Raw genomic sequence first — 20,581 nt, forward strand, 5'->3', positions numbered from 1 at the left:
GGTCCAGTCTGTCGCGCTTCTGCCCTCCGCAACCGCATCCGCCTTCCTGAATTCCTCCGAGAAGTTTAACCTCCTTGCTCCTGTGATGTGCGTGTTGCTTATGCTCTATGCACTTTAGACTTCGGAAGTACATCTCAGGTTTTTTAGAAAACTGGACTGTGGATGGAATATAGAGTCAAACAGAATTTTGTAAGAAACTACCGATTCTTCAGATTTACCAACAGAAATCCTTCAACATGAATTCTCAGGTGGCTCAGTGGTAAGGAAGCCGACTAACCACGGGATCCCTTGGAGGAGGAAATAACAACCCATTCCCCTGTTCTTGCCTGGAAAATCCCGTGGACAGAGGAGCCTGGCTCGCTACAGTCTATAGGGTGGCAAAGAGTAGAACACCATTGAGCCACTGAGCAAGCACCATGTGAATCTAACTACCACAGTTCTAAGGCACTGACATTAATGTCTGACTGTCCTTTTTCACGTGGGAGAAATACTAGAAATACATTTTCTTAGCAATTGCACCAGACATGAAAAAAAAAAAAAAATAGCTTTCACATAGGCCATGTCATTAAAACTCTTAGAATTGTTTGGTGTTTTTAAAAGTGAATAGTGTTGAAAACACATGAGGCCATCAGTTAGAGGCAGCTGCAGATGGAATTGGAAACTCTGGCTTCAGTGTGGTCAGGTTTCTCCAGTATTACCTCAGTGAGCAGGGACACCTTGTCTACATGCTGAAGAAGCTTGGCCCTGTGGAACAACAGACCTGCTCAGCCCATCCTGCTCAGTTTTCCCCAGACAAATACTTTGACACTGCATCACGATCAAGGAACCCACCAGGACTTCCCTGGTGGTCCCTCCATGGTCCCACAGCAAAGGGCCCAAGGTTCAATCCCTGGTTGGGGAACTAGATCCCACATGCCGCAACTAAGACTTGGCACAGCCAAATAAATAAATATTTTTTAAAAAAGATAAGGAAAGAAACATTCATCGGACTTCACTGGTGGTTCAGTGTTAAGAATCCGCCTTGCAATGCATGGCATTTGGATTTGATTCCTGGTAGGGGAACTAGGAACCCACTCCAGTACTCTTACCTGGAGAATCCCATGGACGGAGGAGTCTGGTGGGCTGCAGTCCATGGGGTCACACAGAGCTGGACACAACTGAGCAACTTCACTTTCACTTTTCCTTTCATGCATTGGAGAAGGAAATGGCAACCCACTCCAGTGTTCTTGCTTGGAGAATCCCAGGGACAGGGGAGCCTGGTGGGCTGCCATCTATGGGGTCGCACAGAATCAGACACGACTGAAGCAACTTAGCAGCAGCAGCAGGGGAACTAGGATCCCACATGCAAATGAGCCTACGCGCCGCAACTAATGAAGCCGAGCATCACAAGAGAGTCTTTGCTCCACAACAAAAGATCCTACATGCTGCAACCAAGACCCAGTGCAGTCAAATAAATACATAGAAAAGAAATGCCTCAAGGTGCTCAGGACCCAGCAACCATGTCCCATCTTCTGAGGATCTATTAAAATTTCATGTCTCTTCAGCTGCCTGCTAGGCTTCAAGAGACTTTCTGAAAGTAAACTCTCCAATCTGTGAGCCCTGAAGCCTCTCTGTGACCCTTGCAGTCTCATCATGCTTATTGTGAGGCAATCACGGTAGCATCCCCTTTAAGGGGAAGATGTTTGAATCTTCTTTTCATACTTTGAATTATTCCCAGGTTATTAAAATGATTTGAAAGAGCCAGGGAAAAAATGAAGTGTTAAAGAAAAAGTAGACTATTAAAGAACAAAGATTGAGTATAGGGTGTAAAAGCTTTTCTGGCAAGCTGGGAACCCAGTCCAGAGGTGAGATTTGAAAGAAGAGAAATGAGAAAAATATTTTAAAACTGAAAGACCATGCTGCTGCTGCTGCTGCTGCTAAGTCGCTTCAGTCATGTCCGACCCTGTGCTACCCCATAGACGGCAGCCCATCAGGCTGCCCCGTCCCTGGGATTCTCCAGGCAAGAACACTGGAGTGGGTTGCCATTTCCTTCTCCAATGCATGAAAATAAAAAGTGAAAGTGAAGTCGCTCAGTCGTATCTGACTTCATGACCCCATGGAGTGCAGCCTACCAGGCTCCGTCCATGGGATTTTCTAGGCAAGGGTACTGGAGTGGGGTGCCATTGCCTTCTCCGGAAAGACCATGAACTATTCCTAAACCACATTTAAAAATTTAATTCTCTGTGTCTTATCAATTGGCTGGTGTTACTTGGGCTTATCACTTAGGTATGTACTAGAGTGGCTGGTAATAGTGGTCTGCTGTGTTCTTGAGGACTCCAGTTCAAGACTGCGGCATTGACATGCCCCTGTCATGTACATAACATGCCCAGGTTGGGATCATACCACCCAGTCAGGTCTGTGTCAGCATGAATAATCAAGGTGACCAGCCCAGTTCCAGTTCAGTTGCCCGGTCGTGTCTGACTCTTTGTGACCTCATGAACCGCAGCACGCCAGACCTCCCTGTCCATCACCAACTCCAAACCCATGTCCATTGAGTCGGTGATGCCATCCAACCACCTCATTCTCTGTCGTCCCCTTTTCCTCCCACCTTCAATCCTTCCCAGCATCAGGGTCTTTTCAAATGAGTCAGCTCTCCACATCAGGTGGCCAAAGGATTGGAGTTTCAGCTTCAGCATAAGTCCTTCCAATGAACACCCAGGATTGATCTCCTTTAGGATGGACTGGTTGGATCTCCTTGCAGTCCAAGGAACTCTCAAGAGTCTTCTCCAACACCACAGTTCAAAAGCATCAGTTCTTCAGCGCTCAGCTTTCTTTATAGTCCAACTCTCATATCCATACGTGACTACTGGAAAAACCATAGTCTTGACCAGATGGACCTTTGTTGGCAAAGTAATGTCTCTGCTTTTTCATATGCTATCTAGGTTGGTCATAACTTTCCTTCCAAGGAGCAAGCGTCTTTTAATTTCATGGCTGCAATCACCATCCACAGTGATTTTGGAGCCCGGAAAAATAAAGTCAGCCACTGTTTTCACTGTTTCCCCAGCCCAGGGATTATTAATTAGGATTTGGCCAGCTACAATAACAGGGGGGATAAAAAGCTAAAATAAATGAAATAAACTAAAATAACAATAAACAAGGTAGAAAGTTTATCTCTCATGTACCAGAAGTTGGGAGGTAGTAAGTTCATTGTTGGTATGATGCTCCATGGTGTCAGGAAACTGGTATCCTATCTTCTTGCTTTACCACAAGAGCATTCCATTCTCAAGTTTACCTCATCATCTGAAATGGCTTCTACAGCTCCAACTGCATTCCAATCATCGGGGAGGAGGAAAGAGGGAAGGGCATGACTCAACATTTCTAAGAACATTTCCCAGAAGTTGCATACAACAATTGTGGTTACATCCAGTATGTAAACCCATGCCCACATACAGCTGCAAAAGAAACTGAGAATATAGTCTTTATTCTTGGTGACCATGGCCCAGTAAAAACTCAGTGTTTCTCTTACTGTGGAAGAAGGGGTGAAAAGATGTTGGGGGAAAATTAGTAGACTGCCACAAATAATAAAATAGAAAAAAATAAGCTAGTGCTTTTATTTTGTAAATCTGGAAAATTAGAGTGTTCCCCAAAATATTAAGAATATAAATAGCTAGTACTTTCACAATAAGGCATGGAAGCAATTTCAGCAGAAGAAACCTATTACATCACTGTATTAGACCTTTGGGACTCTTTCCTGGACTTCATGGCTTCCCTGGTGGCTCAGATGGCAAAGAATCTGCCTGCAATGTGGCAGACTTGTATTTTATCCCTGGGTTGGGAATATCCCCTTGAGAAAAGAATGGCTAACGACTCCAGTATTCTTGCCTGGAGAATTCCATGGACAGAGAAACGACTAACACGTTCATTCACATCATCCTCAAACCATAACATCAGCTCCACCAAGAACTGAAAGTCTGACCACCATCAAATCACTTTATTGATTTGTTTGCTCCTTTGTAAGACAAAAGGTGTAGATCAGCTGATTCCATAGGGATTGTTTTAATGCAAGATACTGAAGAGTAATAAATCAATAGGTATTTATTGAGTGTTATGTGTTTTAAGTAATAAGCCAAATTGGTAAGGTAACCTTCAAAACATACTTGCTATGTTTGGCAGCAAAAAACTCATCTTCTCGGGATCCCACACAATTAGATATATCTTGGGTACTCCAGCTCCACAACTAAATAGGCTTCAGGTCAGAATAGGGTGAAGTGAAGATGGAGGCACTGCTTGCAGTCCATTCTGGAAAAAAAAAACCAGCTTCCAAGGGCAGTGAGGCTAGAGGTGCTAGTAGTCATGTGTCCAGTGTCAGTGGCAAGAGTCCAAGTCCACTTTTGCCCAGTGGTGGCACCACTAGCGTCTGCACTAGAGTAGGAGAACAGCACAGCTTTACCATCAGCCTGTCAGCTGCCAGACCTCATTTTCTGACCACGCAGAGACTCTAGGAGCCATCTGTATCCTTCAATAAATGTCTCTTCTGTTTAAACTACTAATGATGAGTCAGACTTCAACAGTATGTAAACCATAAACTTCCAGTTGTTCAAGCTGGACTTAGAAAAGGCAGAGGAACCAGAGATCAAGTTGCCAACATCTGTTGTCTCATTGAAAAAGCAAGAGAGTTCCAGAAAAACATCTAGTTCTGCTTTATTGACTATGCCAAAGCCTTTGACTGTGTGGATCACAACAAACTATGGAAAATTCTTCAAGAGATGGGAATACCAGACCATCTGACCTGCCTCCTGAGGAATCTGTATGCAGGTCAAGAAGCAACAGTTAGAACTGGATATGGAACAACGGACTAGTTCCAAATTGGGAGAGGAGTAGGCCAAAGCTGTATGTTGTCACCCTGCTTATTTAACTTATGTGGAGAGTACATCATGAGAAATGCTGGGCTGGATGAAGCACAAGCTGGAATCAAGATTGCTGGGAGAAATATTAATAACCTCAGATATGCAGATGATGCCACCCTTATAGCAGAAGGTGAAGAAGACCTAAAGAGCCTCTTAATGAAAGTGAAAGAGGAGAGTGAAAAAGCTGGCTTAAAGCTCAACATTCAGAAAACTAAGATCATGGCATCTGGTCCCATCACTTCATGGCAAATAGAAGGAGAAACAATGGAAACAGTGACAGATTTTATTTTGGGGGGCTCCAAAATCACTGCAGATGGTGACTGCAGCCATGAAATTAAAATACACTTGCTCCTTGGAAGAAAAGTTATGACCAACCTAGACAGCTTATTCGGAGAAGGCAATGGCAAGCCACTCCAGTGCTCTTGCCTGGAAAATCCCATGGACGGAGAAGCCTGGTGGGCTGCAGTCCATGGGATCGCTACAAGTCAGACATAACTGAGCGACTTCACTTTCACTTTTCACTTTCACACATTGGAGAAGGAAATGGCAACACACTCCAGTGTTCTTGCCTGGAGAATCCCAGGGATGGGGGAGCCTGGTGGGCTGCCATCTATGGGGTCACATAGAGTCGGACACGACTGAAGCGACTTAGCAGCAGCAGCAGCAGACAGCTTATTAAAAAGCAGAGACATTACTTTGCCAACAAAGGTCCATCTAATCAAAGCTATTATTTTCCTAGTAGTCATGTATGGATGTGAGAGTTGGACTATAAAGAAAGCCGAGTGCCAAAGAATTGATACTTTTGAACTGTGGTGTTGGAGAAGACTCTTAAGATTCTACTGGACAGCAAGAAGATCCAACTAGTCCATCCTAAAGGAAATCAGTCCTGAGTATTTATTGGAAGGACTTTATCCTGAAGCTGAAACTCCAATACTTTGGCCACCTGATGCGAAGAACTGACTCATTGGGAAAGAAAGACTCTGATGCTGGGAAAGATTGAAGGTGGGAGGAGAAGGGGATGACAGAGGATGAGATGATTGGATGGCATTACCAACTCAATGGACATGAGTTTGAGTAAGCTCCAGGAGTTGGTGATGGACAGGGAAGCCTGGCGTGCTGCAGTCCGTGGGGTTGCAAAGAGTTGGACATGACTGAGCTACTGAACTGAACTGAGACCAGATTCTGTTATTTGCAGTGAAGAATCCTAACATACATGGACCGATTATAAATGATAGAAGACAAAATATGGTTAAATGCTGATTTGCTGAATCCAAAAGTTAAGTGCTAAACAAAGATGAACAAGAGCTGGAGAAGTTGATGAAGACATCTGGACAGCTCTGGAACTTGACCAGAATCTTGGAATTAGGTAGGATTTGGTAGGATGTATGGGAAGGTGCCCTAAAATAAGAGAAATAACAGAAGCATAAAAAATGTTGAAAAGAAATTGTTAGTCACTCAGTGTTGTCTGACCGTTTGCAACCCCACAGACTGTAGCCCCCCAGGCTCCTCTGTCCATGGAATTCTCCAGGCAAGAATACTGGAGTGGATTGCCACTCCCTTCTCCAGGGGATCTTCCTGACCCAGAGATCAAACCCATGGTCTCCCACGTTGCAGGCAGATTCTTTACCATCTGAGCCACAAGGGAAGCCCCTGCACCGCCCCCCGCAAAAAAAAAAAAATGTTGGGGAAATAAAGGTGGGATAGCTGTTTTAAACAGAGAGATCTCATCATAATTTTCTTTCATTGCTCCTAAAAGGTTTTAAATATTGTTTTTACATAATATTTGGAACCTACAGAATAATATATAATGTTTATGTATATTACAAAGCACAATAATAGAATATACATACCTTAGATACCATCCTATCTAAGAATTAACCAACATCTTGTTGTTGTTATTCAGTGGTCTAGTCATGTCTGATTCTTTGTGACCCCACAGACTGCAGCACACCAGGCCTTCCTGTCCGTCACCATCTCCTGGAGTTTGCCCAAGTTCATGGTCATTGCATCAGTGATGCTGTCCAGCCACCTCAGCCTCTGATGCCCTCTTCTCCATCTTTCTCAGCATCAAGGACTTTTCCAATGAGTCATCTGTTCACATCAGATGACCAAAATACTGGAGCTTCAGTTTCAGCATCAGTCCCTCCAGTGTATATTCAGGGCTGATCTCCCCTAAGATTGACTGGTTTGATCTCCTTGCTGTCCAAGGGACTTTCAGGAGTCTTCTCCAGCACCACAGTTCGAAGGCATCAATTCTTTGGTGTTCTGCCTTCTTAACGGTCCACCTCTCACAGCCATCATGACCACTGGGGAGACCATAGCCTTGACCGTCCAGCTCTTTGTTGGCAGAGTAATGTCTCTGCTTTTCAACATACTGTCTAGGTTTGTCATCACTTTCCTGCCAAGAAGTGATCATCTTCTGATTTCATGGCTGCAGTCACTGTCCACTGTCAAGTGATCCTGAGATCCTGATCACCTGATCAGGTCCTGATCCTGAGATCACCATTATCCTGAATTTTGTATCTATCATTCCTTTTAAAAATAGTTTTTGTATATAGTTATAGGCCTGAACAATATAAGCAATATGTTGTTCAATATTGCCTGATTTGAGTTTTATAAAAAATTATATCAAACTGTAGGCAGTCTGCTTGGGCTTACTATCCTAATTTCATATTTTGTCTGGCGATTCTTCTGGGTTGTTTCACACAGCTGTAGTTTAGAAAATTTTTACTGCTCTGTATGATTCTTTACTGAATGTATAACAATTCATTTAATTATTCTCTTATTGATAACCATTTGAAATAGTGTGAGGTTTTTTCAACTCTGAAACAGAACAGTGCTATTTAGATTCTTATATATGTATTTTACATATGCATTCTTAGATATGTATTGTTACATATGTAGTTTTATATGTATCAAACAAACAAAGACCTTGAGCAGACATGTGGAAGGGCTGGCCTTTGAGATTTTTTTTTTTTTGCCCCACTGCATAGCATGTGGGATCTTAGTTCCCCCACCAGGGACTGAACCCATGCCCAGAGCATTGGAAGCATGGACTCTTAATCACTGGACCACCAGGAAAGTCTCAGAAGGAGATAGCCTTTGATGCCAACACTTCTCTCCACTCTAATATGCAGGATGAAGCATTTAGATATAGGTGTGTTATTAGGTTTTTGATAGGAAGTTAAGGATCAGAGAAGATGATTAAGCCTCTCCATGGCTGAAGTTTTCCTAGGTAAGTGCAATGAAAGGAAAAAGGGACAAGAGATTTGAAGTATTTGCAGGAACTGATGAACCTTAAAGTCTGAACTGGTTGGAGTAATGACAGAAGGAGACTGAGTGGAGGTGGGGACTTAAATGAAGTTGAGCGCTGGATGCGGCCTGTGGTTTGTTTCTAGGAGAGCACTAGAGCAAGGAAGCCTGAGACAGAAGACAGATAGGCCCCAGGTCAGGCATTTACAACTGGGTTTCTGTTTATATTTCTTGGGATAAGAAAAAGAGGGGCTTCACGCTGGACACTTACAACTGGCCTCCTGTATGCATTTATTGAAACGGGTAATAGGTGAGTTCCAGGTTAGATATTTACAACCAGCCTCCTGTTTGCTCTCTGAAATGGAATTAACATCTGAAACAGTGTAAATAGCCAGGCTTTGCCTCCTGTGGACTCCTTAAGATAATAGTCATGGTAGTAACAGAGAGAGGCTATCCCTTGTTTGAGTAAGGGACCAGGAGGTCATATATTTTCCATCCTTGGGGCAAGGGAGACATTTCACATGTGCAGAAAGGCTCCTGGAGGGTCAAAAGGGGATGGCACCAGTCCCATAATAGGTGATGCTAATATGCAACCCCATAGGCCTCTAGGCTGAAATCCATCTCGAGAAAATGTTGCCCACACATGTCAGGGAGGGTCCTAGGACAGGTCAGGTGTGGAAAAAGAAACCAGATAATTGGCCAAAGGGAAGATAAAGACCCAGAAGAACTGCCTTATAAAAATGACTTAATTGCCTCTTTATTGCACGCCTCCTCACTCGGAGGGATGCCCACAGCCTTTCTCTCTGGGTGTACATGCCTGCCTTGCTTCTGTCTTAACTAGCTAAATTGTTTCTCTGTGTGCTTTCCCACTTGTTGCTGTGTTATGTCTCTCATGATAAACTTTGCACCTGCATTTTCAGTTTTTGCCTCCTTGAGAAATGCATTTTTCACTGGGGACAAAGATCCCAGGAAAAATAGCTTCTTGTCTCTCTCCTTTGCTGATCTGATCGCTAGGATTCCCAGTTTTCATCCAGGCTGCTGCTGCTAAGTCACTTCAGTCGTGTCCGACTCTGCGTGACCCCATAGATAGCAGCCCACCAAGCTCCGCCGTCCCTGGGATTCTCCGGGAAAGAACACTGGAGTGGGTTGCCATTTCCTTCTCCAGATTCAATTCCTGGGCAGGGATTTAAGATCTCTTCATATCACTGATCAGATCAAGCCCATTTTAGTCAAAGGATAGAGTGTTTTAAATTTGTGATATTGGAGGTTGTACCATGCAAAGGTCCAGGATATCAATTGAGGTCTCCTTACTCCTCAAAGGTCAAGTACGAAGAACTCAAATACCCATCATTTCACTTTCTGTGGAAGTTGAGGCCCTTCCCAAGATATTTTTAAATCCCAGTGAGACCAAGGTCCCCAGGGTCATCTGGGACTCTGAGCTCCTGAATCTCACATGTTATTTCTATTCTGAATTGTTTCAGTTTAGGCCCTTTCTACAGTTATAACAGTAAAAGTCACTCATTCAACAGATGTGTCCCGCTTTGTGGGATTCTTAGAAAAGGGTTACATCGTATCTGGCAAAGCTTTTATCTCCGTGCCCCTTTCCCCACTTTTCTCTCTTCTTCCCGGCCCCTCTGTTATGGAGAACGTGCTTCCATTTTCTTAAGCTTGGCTCCAGTTGACACCCTCAGGACAGGGATAGGAGGCAGCGTCTGTGGGCATTCACCAACTGCAAGCACTTATTAAAACACAATATTCTTCCCAGCAAGAATGCCTCTTTCCCTAAGAGGACTTTAGTGCTATCGATTAAGGTAGTAAAATGTTCTTCACCTCCATTCAAACAGAATTTCATGGAAAAGAAGAGTGGTAAGAAAATATACTCCAGGTGTGGTGGACTAGGAGCAAGTCATCTTACAGACTAAGACAAGCAATATTTGACTTTCACATCCCATATTTTTAAAATTATTTCTTCTGTGTTCCCAATAGTAAGGTATTTTGCACTTCTGAAAAAATATTTGAAAAAAAGAAAAATGTTTTAGATTACTCTTGATACTTTCATAATTTTACAATGTTTTAGGTTCAAATGCTTTAAAAAGCACTTTCATCAGGTGAGGGAGCTGGGGAGCTCTTCCTTAAGTGTTTTCATGACCCAGGAGTATATTTTGAAGACTCAAGGCTTAAGAAATGTCATTCAAAATATGAAAGAAAATTTTCCTGATGGCATTTGAATGGCAAAAGTTTCCAAGATAGAATACCAAAATACCCCCAACTTCATCAAAATGAAAAATTCGCTCTTCAAAAAAAAAAAAAAAATGAAAAGACAAACTTCAGGCAAGGAGATGGAGAAGGCAATGGCAACCCACTCCAGTATTCTTGCCTGGAAAATCCCATGGACAGAGAAGCCTGGTAGGCTGCAGTCCATGGGGTTGCTAAGAGTCGGACACTACTGAGTGACTTCACTTTCACTTTTCACTTTCATACATTGGAGCAGGAAATGGCAACCCACTCCAGTGTTCTTGCCTGGAGAATCCCAGGGACAGGGGAGCCTGGTGGGCTTCTGTCTATGGGGTCGCACAGAGTCGGACACAACTGAAGCGACTTAGCAGCAGCAGCAGCAGCAGGCAAGGAGAAAGTGAAAGTGTGAAAATGTTAGTTGTTCAGTCGTGTCCGACTCTTTGCAACCCCATGGACTGTAGGCCGCTAGGCTCCTCTATCCGTGGGATTCTCCAGGCAAGAGTACTGGAGTGGGTTGCCATTCCCTTCTCCAGGGGGCCATCCCTACTCAGGGATCGCACCTGCATCTCCTGCATTGCAGGCAGATTCTTTACCACCAGAGCCACCAGGGAAGCTGCAAGTCACATATTTGACAAAGGATTTTTATCTAATGTACATAAAGAACTTTTAAAAAAACTAACCTCAATAATAAGACAAACAACCCAGTTCAAAATTGGCAAAAGATTTAAATATTCACATCACCAAAGGATAAATATGGATATCAAATAAGCATATAAAAAATGCTCAAAATCATGAGTCAGTGTGTGTATGCCCAGTCGCTCAGTCGACTCTGCTAGTGGGTTGCCCTTTCCTTCTCCAGGAGATCTTCCCAACCCAGGAATCAAACCCGCATGTCCTGCGTCTCCTGCATTGACAGGTGGATTCTTTACCACTGAGCCACCTGGGAAGCCCACGTTAGTCAGCAGAAACGCATGAATTAAAACCACAGTGAGGTACAGTATGCATCCACTAGAATCACACATATTTTAAAGGATACTGGCAAAGATGTAGAACACCTGGAATGCCCCTACATTGCTGATGGGATGTAAAATAGCTTAAAAAAATTCACTGTATTGTATTTTTATTTATTTAAAAAATTGTTTAATCTGTGCCATACAGCTTGAGGGATCTTAGTTCCCCAACCAGAGATTGAACCAGGGCCCTCAGCACTGAAAGTGCAGATTTCCATCCACTCGACCACTAGGGAATTCCCTAAAATAGTTTAAACACATTGGAAAATAATTTTGAAATTTCTTTGTAAGTTCAACATACACCTACCATATGACCCAGCCACTGTACTCTTGGGTATCTAGAGAGGAAATGAAAACATATACATATAACGACTTGTACATAGATGTTTATAGAAGCTTTATTTGTAATATCCAAAAAAATAGAAACAATACAAATATCCATCAAAAGCTGAATAAACTAATTGTGATGTGTCAATAAAATGACTGACTACTTAGCAATCAATGAACTGCTGACACACACAACTACATGGATAAACCTCAACAAGTATTTTCAGTGAAAGAAGCCAGACAATCCCTCCTCAATACAAAGCACATTGGGAGTACATACCAGACAATTCCATTAATATAAAATTTTAGTCATATAGGATAGATACAAAGGTCCTACTGTATAACACAGGGAATTATATTCAATATCCTGGGATAAACCATAAGGAAAAATATATGCATAACTGAGTCACTGTTGAACAGTAGAAATTAAACACAACCTAGTAATTCAACTACAAACGTGAAGAGTGTTCGTTGCTCAGTGGTGTCTGACTCTTTGCGACCCCATGGACCATAGCCTGCCGGGCTCCTCTGTCCATGGGATTCTCCAGGCAAGAATACTGGAATGGGTAGCCATTTCCTTCTGCAGGGGATCTTCTCGATCCAGGGATCAAACCTGGGTCTCCTGCACTGCAAGCAGATTTTTTACTGCCTGAGCCATCAGGGAGTGAAGCCGATCAGTCGTGTCCGACTCTTTGCGACCCCGTGGACTGTAGCCCACCAGAATCCTCCGTCCATGGGATTCTCCAGGCAAGAATACTGGAGTGGGTTGCCATTTCCTTCTCCAGGGGATCTTCCCAACCCAGGGATCAAACCCGGGTCTCCCGCATTACAGGCAGATGCCTTAACCTCAATAAAACGTAAAATAAATAAAATTTTTAAAAATTAAAATTATCGTAGGGGCAATGGGCAGATGCAGAGGGGCAGGATTCTGAAGGGGCACAAGGAAACTGTCGGGAGGTAGTGGATGTGTTTATTACCTTGATTGTGGGGATGGTTTCCCCACATATGTCAAAATTGTTCAAATGTTATCCTTTCCATGCATGTCACCTATCATATGATTACGTCGCAGTAGATCTGTACGAAAAAAAAAAAGCTTAAAGTATAAGAAATGTTTTAAAAATATAGAAGAAAATTCCCTCAATAGAATTTAAACTGATTTGAATATATTTATTGAGTTCCCAGTTCTAAGCACTGAATATACACTGTATATAGCACTGAATTTGGTTTGTTTTTTTTTTAACACTGAATTTGGGAGCAGTTCTCTTACAGAAGGGCTTCCCTGGTGACTCAGACGGTGAAGAATCCCCTGCAATGCCGGAGACCTGGGGTCAGTCCCTGGGCAGGGAAGATCTCCTGGAGGAGGGCATGGCAACCCACTCCAGTATTCTTGCCTGAAGAATCCCCACGGACAGTGAAGCGTGGTAGGCTACAGTCCATGGGGTCACAAAGAGTCGGACACAAGGAGCAGCTAAGCACGGCACAGCACCTTACAGAAAGTGAAGCAGTAATCAGCTTTTTTCTTCATATTTTTTTGTATTTTAACACAAAACCAAATCAAAACCAAACAAAAAAAGAAGTACCACAATTGTTAGAAGAAGAGGTATAAGAAGGACCATGTGAATTAACTGATTATTTCATTTTATAACCAGTAGTCTTAATCCTTCAAAGAATGCTTTTTCTGCTTACATTGCAAATGGCTAAAAGGCTTGAAGTAAAACAAAATGATTTCATGTGAAAAAAAGTACATATTTGTTTATTGCCTGTGAGGATAGAAAAGTTATGAAAGGGAGTTTTGAGTGAAAGCCTAGAAATATTTCTTTCAGAAGATTTTGCCTGGGGACTTTCCTGGTGGTCCAGTGATTAATACTCTGTGCTTGCTAAGAGTCGGACACGACTGAGCGACTTCGCTTTCACTTTTCACTTTCATGTATTGGAGAAGGAAATGGCAACCCACTCCAGTATTCTTGCCTGGAGAATCCCAGGGATGGAGGAGCCTGTTGGGCTGCCATCTATGGGGTCGCACAGAGTTGGACATGACTGACGCGACTTAGCAGCAGCAGCAGGAGCAGAAGCTTCCAACACATGGGCCTGGGTTCAATTCCTGGTTGGGGAAGTTCTGCATGCCATGAGGTGCAGCCAAAAAGAACAGGATAAAAAAGAGAGGGCATTGTAGTACATTACAGATGGAGCTTTTTGGAAACTCGATAAGGAATTTTCCTTCTTTATAACAGGATAATTCAATACATAGTTTTACAAAGACTATAGAAAAATACATAAGAAGGACAGATTCTTCGGTTTCAGTGAACCCTCAGGCAGGTAACCCACTGCTATGGGAAGAGCCTGGGCAGGTGAGACACTAGACCTGGCCGTGGTTTACTATTGGCCATTGGTCTGTACTGTAACCCCAGCTTTTCTGGCGACCAATATCTACTACAAAGCAGAGATCACACTGGACCGTGGTATTTAATTTATATGCCCTTAGACACTGTTTGGAGAAGGAAATGGCAACCCACTCCAGTATTCTTGCCTGGAGAATCCCAGGGACAGAGGAGCCTGGTGGGCTGCAGTCTACGGGGTCACACAGAGTCGGACATGACTGCAGCGACTTAGCAGCAGCAGCAGACACTGTTTACTGGATCTGTTAAGAAAGAGAAGGGACACATTTATCCATTTCACAAATATTTACTGATTGTCTGTCTAAATGCCAGGTCTGGTTCTCAGAGCCAGTGACGAAATGGCCAATACAACAGATGAGGTAAACCAACAGGGAACCAAAAAATAAGCCAGTAAATACACAAAGAAGGTAATGCAAGAAGAAAACAAAATGGTGTTGCGACAAAGAGTGCCTCCAGGGACAATGTGGTGAGGATGAGGAAGTGATGCTTGGGCACAGTGTACAGCAAGAAGTGGGCGGCCGAGCACAGGGTCTCACCCTGGGTAAGCAGGAGCATCTGTGTTCAGAGGAGGAAAGAGGGTCACGGTGGCCAGCGTTTGGTGACTAAGTGGGAAAGTAGAATGAGGTGAGGTCTTATGGAGGCAGAGCTGAAAAGTCTGATGAGGGTTTTGGAACTGGCACCACCAGTGGGCCTTGAACAGAGACTAATGCGTGTTTGTTAAGATCCTTGAGCTGCTCTATGGAGAATGGCCTTTCAGGAGGCAGAGGGAAAGCAGAGGGCCAGTTAGGATTCTTATGTTTGGGAGACAGAACTTATAGGCAGCCCCACCCCTGATGTTTGCAGGACCCAGGGCAAGAGGCCACGTGGACGCCCAATACCAAATGCTTACTTATGCAAAAATGATACATTAAGCTTCAGGTCATCAAATAAAATATGTTCTGTCCTCCTATCTCGAGAAATATACTTTCACAACAATATGGAAGTCCAGGTTGGAACTGAGATTTCTCAAATTCCCTAGAGTGCTAGAAGGCACCATGGGAAGAGCTGGCCCCCAGCTTTCTTCTCACTGCTGCCCCTTCTCTTCTCCCCTCCAACTCCATCATATCCTGCAAGGGCCTTCACCCCCATGTGCGTGGACATCCAGCCCATGAGCCAAGCTCTGTCCACACCTCCTCAAATAGCTCCTCGGCCCCTCTTGGGGCCTGGGTGCAGTATGTCACTCTGTTCTCAGGAAGGCGGACCAGGGAAAGAGGCCCTGCACTGTTTGAGCAGGAGATTCTGGAGTCTTGGGGAACCAGAGAATAGTAGAGAAGTAGGAGACATAGACTCTGTGCAGGCATGACCTTTGGTCCTGAGGACCCTCCCAGTGTGGTGGGCGTATGGTCAGACACGGGCCATAGTGGAGGCTCTGGAGCCCAAGGCCAGGAAGGACTCCTCAGTTTTTTGACAGTTTGGATGTGGGTGGTGCTTCAAAGAGAGGAAACAGGATGGTTAGAGAGGGGTGAGGGAGTGGAATCAAGTGCTCCAGGTGAAATGTTTTGAGTTTGTGATGCCCACTGAGACATCCAAGTACTGGAAATTCCAAGGAGGCAGTTAGCTATATATGTCTGAAACTCAGGGGGCTTCCCAGGTGCCACTAGTGCCTGCCAGTGCAGGAGGCATAAGAGATGTGGGTTCAGTTCCTGGGTCCAGAAGATCCCCTAGAGGAGGGCATGGTGACCCATTCCAGTATTCTTTCCTGGAGAATCGCATGGACAGAGGAGTCTTGCGGGCTACAGTTCACGGGCTCACAAAGAGTCAGACACAATTAAAGTGACTTAGCATGCATTCCCATCTGAAACCCAGGAGGAGAGGTCTAGATCAGCAGTAATAAAATTGGGAACTCATCAGCATAAAGACGTTGGAGCACATAGCAGAGAATGTAGACAAAAAAGGGACAGAGCCTGAGGCACTGTGCCTGTGCTTAGTCATGTCCAACTCTTTGTGACCCCATGGACTGTAGCCTGCCAGGCTCCTTTGTCCATGGGGATTCTCCAGGCCAGAATACTGGCGTGGGTAGCCTTTCCCTTTTCCAGGGGATCTTCCCAATCCAGGGATCGAAGCCAGGTCTCCTGCATTGCAGGCAGATTCTTTACTGTCTGAGCCACCAGGGAAGCCCATGAGTACTGGAATGGGTAGCCTATCCCTTCTCCAGGGGATCTTCCCGACCCAGGAATCAAACTGGCGTCTCCTGCATTGCAGGCAGAATCTTTACCATCTGAGCTACCAAGGAAGCCCTCTGAGGCACTTTCAACTAACAAATACTCACCAACAAAATCTGGGAAACACTGAAAAGCACAAAATAAAAAATAAAATAATCTCATCCACACTTTTGTGTACTCAGTCACTCAGTCATGTCAGACTCTTTGCAACCCCATGAACTGTGGCCCCTGTAGCCTGCCAGGCTCTTCTGTCCATTGAATTTTCCAGGCAAGAATACTGGAGTGGGTTGCCCATTTCCTTCTCCATAATTTTACCTCCTAGAAATAAACACTGTTAGCATCTTGAAATATTTCCTTTGTCTTCTCTCTCTCTCTCAATCTCTCCCTCTCTCTATCCATCATATATATTTACATTGTATTTTACTAATAAAATGGTGCTCATATGTGTATAATTTTTATAAGTGCTTTTGTCACTACTTTTGGAGCATTTTCCCCTGCTGTTACATTACTCTTTTAAAGAAAGATTTTTAAACTGATGTACTAAGTTTCATCATGTAGATGGATCATAAAATCCTCTATTTTGGGACATTAATTTCTTAAGATAACATAACTTATTACTTTTTTAGCACAGAGAAATTCAAAGAAGAGAAACAAAAACTGCCATTATCTTCCTGCCTAGGAAATACCTGTTGACATTTTAAAAGAAAATTAAAAAAAATAAAGCAGTCTATTTGTATGGCCAGAAAAATCTAACAAAATAAACAAAGTACAAAATGAAAAGTGAAAGCTTTTCTTCCCACTTGGTAAGTCTTTCTTTCTAAAGGTAATTCAGTTCAGTTCAGTTCAGTCGCTCAGTCGTGTCCAACTCTTTGTGACCCCATGAACCACAGCACGCCAGGCCTCCCTGTCCATCACCAACTCCCGGAGTTCACTCAAACTCATGTCCATCGAGTCGGTGATGCCATCCAGCCATATCATTCTCTGTCGTCCCCTTCTCCTACCGCCCCCAATCCCTCCCAGCATCAGAGTCTTTTCCAGTGAGTCAACTTGTCGCATGAGGTGGCCAAAGTATTGGAGTTTCAGCTTCAACATCAGTCCTTCCAATGAACACCCAGGACTGATCTCCTTTAGGATGGACTGGTTTGATCTCCTTGCAGTCCAAGGGACTCTCAAGAGTCTTCTCCAGTACCACAGTTCGAAAGCATCAATTCTTCGGCACTCAGCTTTCTTCACAGTCCAACTCTCACATCCATACATGACCACGGGAAAAACCATAGCCTTGACTAGACAGACCTTTGTTGGCAAAGTAATGTCTCTGCTTTTTAATATGCTATCTAGTTTGGTCATAAACAAATTATTGATTTTTTCTTCCAAGATGGGGAGGGGGGAATGGGGAAAAAAACACTGAATTCAACGAAAGAGAACAAACAAAGTTAGTATAAAGGAAAAATTAATTTGTGTTTATAGCTTGTTATTATGAGTAATGCTGAAATACACATCTCTGCTATATATAAATCTTTGTGCACATCTCTGATTATATCCCTAAAATAAATTTGAACTGTATGCATTATGGACATTATATGAAATTGCTTTTTTTTTTTCCCAACAGTTTTTAAACTAAATATGAATGACATTGAGTTTTGTCAGTTTCTAAGTTTGGTCCCAGATTCATGGAACTCAAAAACGTGGATTATGATCTACTCAAAGTATTGAACTTATGCCAAATATGGTTTGAATCCACTTGAAATTGAAGGTAAGTATGAAAATTAGAGAAAGAGGTGGTAGATAAAGGAACAATCATATAATAGTTATTTATGGCATGATCAAGATCTTCGGTGTCATTATAATTGGAGATACTTGAAAATGTCACAGACAAACTTATCTGATGACTATCAAATAAAACAAATTTTACCTATCTATTACTTGGCAAGGTACCAAGAGGTTCTATAAGATCATTAACCTGGGAAATAGATGTGTTTCTGTTCTACCCCTAACTAGCCATGTGACCACAAAGGACACAACTAAGCCCTCCAAGGCTCAGTTTTACTCTTTAATTCAAGTTCTAAAATTCTGAAATGAACTGTCTCCCACTCTCTTTACACAGAAACCCCACATCAGGTACCAGACAAGGATCTAGTTATAAAGGTCTATCTATTCAGAGAAAGCAAGAATAAACAGCAGTACGGCTCAGTAGCAATTAAGTGACACCAAACTGCTATCAGTATAATGACAATAACAATATTTTATATTTTATGAGACAGTACAATGAAAACAATCTGGAACATCACAGAGAAGAAATTCCTTGCTCCCTGGGAGTATGAAGTGAAAAGTGAAAGTGAAAGTCACTCAATGGGGTCCGACTCTTTGCGACCCCATGGACTATAGAATCACAGAATTCTCTAGGCCAGAATACTGGAGTGGATAGCCTTTCCCTTCTCCAGGGGATCTTCCCAACCCAGGGATCAAACCCAAGTCTCCCACATTGCAGGTGGATTCTTTACCAGCTGAACCACAAGGGAAACCCAAGAATACTGGAATGGGTAGCCTATCCCTTCTCCAGAGGATCTTCCCGATCCAGGAATCAAACCGGGGTCTCCTGCGTTGCAGGTGGATTCTTTCCCAACTGAGCTAAAACACATTGATGTACCAATCAGTATAATTTAAAAATATCTTAAAACACATAAACCCAAGACTATGTGTCACGCACTGTTCATTTGTGGGGATGAAACTCTCTTTAGACTAATTCTAAGCTCTCTACTCACTGGAAAAGACTCTGATGCTGGGAGGAATTGGGGCGGGAGGAGAAGGGGACGACAGAGGATGAGATGGCTGGATGGCATCACCGACTCGATGGACATGAGTTTGAGTGAACTCTGGGAGTTGGTGATGGACAGGGAGGCCTGGCGTGCTGTGATTCATGGGGTCGCAGAGAGTCGGACATGACTGAGCGACTGAACTGAACTGAACTAAAGCTCTCGACAAGATGACCTGGCCTCTGAGCAGGAGTATGAATTATAAAAAGATTGATAGATGTTACGATGACTCTACCTCTGCAGGCCCTGTATTCTTTTATCATAGCTCTCAAATCTGTAGATTAAATGGTCACTCTCATTTTAAATTTCCTGCCTGTAATCTTTGCAAAGCACTTGACAGGAAAAGAATGATGCTGGGGATTTCCATCGAGTAGAAGCAAGAATGAAAAAAAAAAAAAAAAAACTGACCAGTGATGACAAGCATTCAAATAAATGTTCTGGGAAAGATTTGTTTCATCTCAGACCAAATCAGAGATTAAGAATATCCGGGATCCTGGACTGTGATTGCAAAGGAAGTCAAGACTTCCTTCCCCACAGCTGCCCTCGAGGAAGCTGGTATGCCCCAAGTATATCTTCTTTCATTGTGCTCCCCAAGGGAGAAAAGCAAAGTAGCACATCTCTCACGGATGCCAAGCCAGGGTGAGGTCCCTACCCCCACTCCCCTCCAAAAAAAGGTGCCAGATCTGACATCCTGTCTGGTTGAAGCCACATCCTCAGAGAGCAATCGAAATTGCATCAGCCCTCACCGTGCTGGGGCACCTTTTCCTTTAAATGAAGGGCAAGTGACCATTAAATGTGGCTCCCAAAATAACCCAGTGGTTTCACTGCATTTGGAATGTCTGACGTCTAGAACTGAGGAAGTGGATGTACTGCCTCTGAAGGGGGAGGGCAGGGCAGTACCCTTTCCACTGCGACCCTTCACTCGGTTACTCAATAGGAACAGCTGCCAAACTCACAGGAGCTTAAAAATCTAGACAATGGATTCTATTCCTTAGCTGTTTATTTAAACATTAAAAAAGTCAGCCCCACCCTGCAGAATGAATTATAGGCAAAGGGAGTTTTAACAATAGTAAAAGGCGTTAATAAAGAGTCAGAGTTCTCTCACGACTAGAGAGTAGGAAAATGTGGTATAAAAATGAAGAAGGAAATACCCTGGCGGTACAGTGGTTGAGACTCCAAGCCTCCACTGCAGGGGGTGTGGGTCTGAGCTCTGGTGGGGGATCTAAGATCCCACGTGCTACTTGGGGTATGGCAAAAAAGGGGGGAACGTAAGGTGGAATTTCCTCATATGAATTAACTTTTGTTTCCATAACTTGACATATTTTTAGTTTGAATTTCCCAGTTGAATTTGTCATAATAAGAGAATAAAAGGTCTTAATTTGTAAGAAGCAAATATGGGCTTGCTGCTAAAACAAAACTCATAGGTTGATAATATCATAAAGTTCACTGATCCTAAAATAT

Source organism: Moschus berezovskii, chromosome 9 (assembly GCF_049115385.1).
Source record: "Moschus berezovskii isolate FMDL1 chromosome 9, NW_MosBer_1.0, whole genome shotgun sequence".
NCBI lineage: Eukaryota > Metazoa > Chordata > Mammalia > Artiodactyla > Moschidae > Moschus > Moschus berezovskii.